This window comes from Glycine max, chromosome 10, assembly GCF_000004515.6.
Source record: "Glycine max cultivar Williams 82 chromosome 10, Glycine_max_v4.0, whole genome shotgun sequence".
In the NCBI taxonomy this organism is placed as follows: domain Eukaryota; kingdom Viridiplantae; phylum Streptophyta; class Magnoliopsida; order Fabales; family Fabaceae; genus Glycine; species Glycine max.
Genome location: NC_038246.2, coordinates 5596486 through 5602485, shown reverse-complemented (window position 1 = coordinate 5602485; position 6000 = coordinate 5596486).

Genomic DNA, 6000 nt, shown 5'->3' with positions numbered 1-6000 from the left:
ATCTGTAATCGATTACCAAATGTTTGTAATCGATTACCATCAACGAAACTCTTGAAATTCAAATTCAAAAGTCGTGACCCTTCAAAATATAACTGTGTAATCGATTACCAGAAACATGTAATCGATTACCAATGAAGATATTCAGAAAAAGCTTTTTGAAAAGACACATCTCTTCAAACCATTTTGAAAAGGCACGAAGGGCCTATATATGTGTGTGTGTCTGACTTCAAAAAGCAATGATAGAGATTCCAAGAGAACTTCATTGCCAAATTCTCTCTCAAAAGAAACTCTTGGGAAAATACTTGCAAATCCATTAAGAGTTCATCTATGGACTTCAATTGTAATATCCTTCTCTTCAAGAGAGAATTCCTCTTCTTTCTTCTTATACAAAGAGATTGTTTAAGGAAATGAGGGTCTCTTAAGTTGTAAGGATTCTTGAACACAAGGGATGGGTTGTCCCTATGTGTTTCTGAAGTTGTAAAGGATTTTATAAAGAGAAAGGAAAATCTCAAGTGGGTTGCTTGAGTACTGGACGTAGGCACGGAATTTGCCGAACCAGTATAAAACTGTGTTTGCATTCTCTCTTCCCTTATCTCATTTATTTTGTTGCAATCAATTTTGTCTTGTATGTTTAAAGAACATTATTAAATTGATTGCTGCTTCTTCTGCATTTTAAGCCTATCCCTCTTAAGTTATTGAGGCCGCTGGTCCAATAGGATAACGTTAGATAGAGAAAAATACATTTTAACATCAAGAGAAATTCAGTAGAATGACCCAACGTTTTTTACTTGACTGTTTTTACTTCCAAAATTCTAGATATTTAGTTAATATTCAAATAAACTTTAGTATAGGATTCAACTTAATATTTACTTGCTTTTAATCCATACAAATGTTTGCATACTGGATGTACCGTGTCTAAGTGAAACAAATTTCCTGAGAATACAATACTCGGTCTTACTGTTTTATATTACATGTGTGACTTGGTACACTTGTCGACCAGCTAACACGAACAGTCACACCTTTAATGAAAAGTGAGATTTTCATGCATCGAATAACTTTGTCAGTATCACAGAGTTATTATTTACATGGATCGAAGTTGGATGAATGAAAGTCGCATGAGCCCTACGTATGAGGAAGGCGTGGAGTAGTTCTTGCAATTTGCTTTAGAAAAAAGTCGACCGGATGAGGACGAAAATTTTTTCTGTCCCTGCATAAATTATTTGAATGGAAGACGACAAATACTTGATGACATATGGGAGCATCTGTTGTGTGGTGGGATTAAGAAGAATTATGCAACGTGGATATAACATGGTGAATTGACAAACATGCTGAGTGGGTCCCAATCTGAACCGTGTGTAACAAATGTTTGCATACTGGATGTACCGTGTCTAAGTGAAACAAATTTCCTGAGAATACGATACTCGGTCTTACTGTTTTATATTACATGTGTGACTTGGTACACTTGTCGACCAGCTAACACGAACAGTCACACATTTAATGAAAAAGTGAGATTTTCATGCATCGAATAACTTTGTCAGTATCACAGAGTTATTATTTACATGGATCGAAGTTGGATGAATGAAAGTCGCATGAGCCCTACGTATGAGGAAGGCGTGGAGTAGTTCTTGCAATTTGCTTTAGAAAAAAGTCGACCGGATGAGGACGAAAATTTTTTCTGTCCCTGCATAAATTATTTGAATGGAAGACGACAAATACTTGACGACATATGAGAGCATCTGTTGTGTGGTGGGATTAAGAAGAATTATGCAACGTGGATATAACATGGTGAATTGACAAACATGCAGAGTGGGTCCCAATCTAAACCGTTTAATATAGAAATGGGAGATCGGTTAGAGGATATGATTCGTGATCTTGGACAAGAGTCTTTTCAGCAAGCACATGCCCCTATGTATGATACATTGCAAACTGATTCAAAGAAGCCTTTGTATCTGGGGTGCAAGAATTCCTTGACGTTGTTGTCAGTGGTGTTAAGTCTGGTTAATGTGAAGGCCAGATATGGATGGACTGACAAAAGTTTTAGTTCACTGCTTCAAGTAGTGCACGATATGCTTCCAGACGAAAACACATTGCCAAAAGTCACTATCAGGCGAAGAAGATATTGTGTCTGATGGATATGGAGTATCAGAAGATTCATGCTTGCTCTAATGATTGCATATTGTACAGACATGAATTTGAAGAAATACAAAAATGCCCTAAGTGTGGGGTTTCACGGTACAAAGTGAAGGATGATGACGACTGTAGTAGTGACAAAAACTCAAAGAAGGGCCCCCCAGCGAAGGTGTTGTGGTATCTTTCAGTCATTCCAAGGTTTAAGCGTCTATTTGCTAATGGAGATGATGCAAAAGACTTTACATGGCATGCAAATGAGAGAAACTACGATGGAATGCTCCGTCATCCGGCTGATTCCTCCTAGTGGAAGAAGATTGATCATTTGTATTCGGATTTCAGCAAAGAGGCAAGAAATCTTAGGCTTGGACTTGCCACTGATGGAATGAATCCATATGGCTGTTTAAGCACTCAAAACATTTTGTGGCTAGTTTTTCTAGTAATTAACAATTTGCTTCCTTGGTTATGCATGAAGCGAAAATACATGATGTTGTCTATGATGATATCGGGTTCAAGACAACCAAGAAATGACATTGATGTTTATCTTAGTCGGTTGATTAAAGACTTGACAAAGTTGTGGGACGAGGGGGTTTCAGTGTTTGATGGGTTTCAAAATGAGACTTTTCACTTGCGCGTAATTTTTTGCACCCCACGGACCCACTGGTTGTCAATCTAGATCTGTATGACAATGCACCTCAGTTTTATTAGTGGAAGAAGGTGTCTAGATGTTATAAATTTTATCATATCATATTTAATTTTTAAAGATAATAAAATAAACTGTATGTTAATGTCAAAAAGATTATTATGATATATTATATATTCATAATTTTATTAAGATAAATATTAATCGGTGTTTTTGGATCATTGATTAAAAAATTAATAAAATACATAAAATTATATTGTTCATATTTTTTTATATTTTTATATGATCTTTGTAATAAATATTTTTTTTATTTTTTAACCAATAATCTAAAAATACTGATTAATAAGAATTTTTTTCAATAAGACTGTAATTTTTAGATCATATATATTAATTGAGCATTGAAAACATTAGATGAAGATGGGTTAAAAAAGAATATTATAATATTTTTAACAGATTTTAAGCTTTACTAAATATTATATAATATTAAAGATCTTGATTTATTTTAAACATATATGAAGTTATCGCAGGAAGTATAGGTAGAAGAAATTTATATTTCACTAAAAATATTAATTATACGAAAAATGATTTTTTTTTTTAAATATACACATTATTTCTAGAATATTATTGGTGTTATTTACTTGGAATTGTTGTTATTGCTTAAATTAGTTTTTAAATCTTATTTGATATTAACTATGTTAGAAGATAAATTGAATTATTTTAGAATTTTATATATTGAATATCTCTCTTATTTTTATAAGCCGAAGTTTATATTATTGCGAGAGTCAGCATAAGAGATGCCAATGGAGGAATTACAATGGTGATATTAATTAGTACTTGTTCGGGATTAGTCTCACAGTTTTTTACTGCAAAAATACCTTACTTTTAGGAGGGGGAAAACAGCCACAGTATCGTGTGATACATACCCGTAGGTCACAATACAAATCAACAAGTACAAAGGAACGTTAAGCATACCCACCCAAGTCGGGCAAAGGATCATTTGGGGCCACTTCTTTTTCAAATTTGTCATTTGGGATAAAATTTAAATTGTAATATATCGACTTTTGAATTCAAAGTCATAAATTAGGTTATGATTTTTTTTTCCTCAGTGAAGTTGGAAAAAAATTTAAAACTTTAATTTTTTATATTTTTTTAAACATAACTTTAAAGTCGTAAAAGTTTTTTTTCACATGACTTTAAAGTCGTAAAGGATTATTTTTCTTTTTTTTAATTGAAGTTTTAAATTATTTTTCAATTTCAATTTTTTTTGCACTAGTAATGTATTTTTTTAAAATCATAAATGATTTTTTATTTTAATTATTTAATAAATTAATGTATGTTTTATTTTTTAGTTTTATTTAATATTTTTTTATATTATTTTATTTAATATTTTATGTATATTATTTTATATAATATATTTTCTATATTTTTTTTTACTAATTTTAAGGATTATTATTTATTTTGTAAATTAAAAAAAATAATGCAAAAACTTAATTTTTTTTTTAAATATTGGTCGACTTGGGAGACAAGCAATGATATACATTGTCAAATTGAACAAATGGTGGTGTTATTGTGAAAAATTTTAGGTATTTTGAATTCCCTGCTCGCATGCAATTGCGGCAGGTGTTTCTCGCAATTTAAATTATGATGATTTTGTTGACCCTGTATACAGGTTGAAAAACATTCATAAAGTTTATTAGCATCAGTTTCATTCCCTTGGAAACGAAGATAAATGGTCTTAATATTTGAGTCCATATTTTATGTCTGATTCTTCAAATCGATGAGACATAGTGAAAAGGCTAGTCACTAGTTGTATGCATAATGAGATGGACGAATCAATTCCAAATATCCCTAAGAAATCTTCATTGTGTAGAATTGAAGGACATAATCATAGTAATTATCCATACAAACAAGTTGACGACTAATATTGTGGTACTTTGTTAACTGCCATTGGACAAGATGGTAGTCGAAACATTTTTCCAATTGCTTTTGCAATTGTTAAGAGCAAGAGCAAATAAGCTTGGATGTGATTCTTGCATTATTTGAGGAGATATGTTACACCTCAACCAAATTTGTGTATTATATTAGACAGGAGAACCAGTTTGATATAGTTTGATATAACAGCTTTGCCATTAGAATGAGTTGGGTAGACTAGGCCAGATATAATTTATGTGTATTATATTCACCACATTGCATCAAATTTTCACAAAGAGTTTTAAAATGTTGACTTAAAAAAAACAAGTCATCAATATGAGTAAGCTTCTAACCATTTCATGCTTCAAATTCTTGCATTATACATGTTCAAGATACATATTACCCATTGTTTTGTCTTTTGCCATAGGATATCAGATGAGGAAACCGCAATTTAAGGCAAAGTTGCTCGCAATGCGATTAGAGTTTCCACAAGCAGCAAATTGGTTGGACCAAATTTCCAATAATAAATGGACTCGGGCCTATGATGAAGGAAAATGATATGAGCATATGACTACCAACCTTGTCAAATGTATGAATTTTGTTTTGAAAGGAGTTTGAGCATTTCCTATTACTGCCTTAGTCAACAAAACATTTAATAGAATAAATTACTCATTTTTTTACTAATAGCATGAAAATCATGAATATAATAAAGGTAGGACATAGGTACTCTGAAGAGGTATATGTCACGATGCAAGAAAATTGACACATTGCTACCTCGCATTATGTTCGCATGCACATTTGGGAAACATAGGAGTTTGAGGTTCAAGAAATTGCTAATACACGGCTTAGGTGACAAGCAATGACATGTACTGTCAAATTGGAAAAACGATTGTGTGATTGTAGAGAATTTCAGGCACTTCAAATTCTTTGCTAGCTCGCATGCAATTGCAGCGTCTGGTTCTTTCAATTTAAATTACGATGAATTTGTTGATCTTGTATACAAGTTGGAAAATATTTACAAAGTTTATTAGTATCAATTTCATTCCCTTGGAATCGAAGATAAATGACCTCAATAATTGGATTTATATTTTATGTTTGATCTTTCGAAGCGATAAGACACAATGAGAAAGCCAGCCACTAGTCCTATACATAATGAGATGGACTAACCAATTCTAAATAGGCCTATGAAATGCTCATTGTGTAGACCTCAAGGACATAATCGTAGTAACTATCTATGCAAGCAAATTGACGACTAATATTATTTTTACTTTTTAATTTTATGTTCCTCTTTAATTTGTATGGTTCAATTTATATTAATG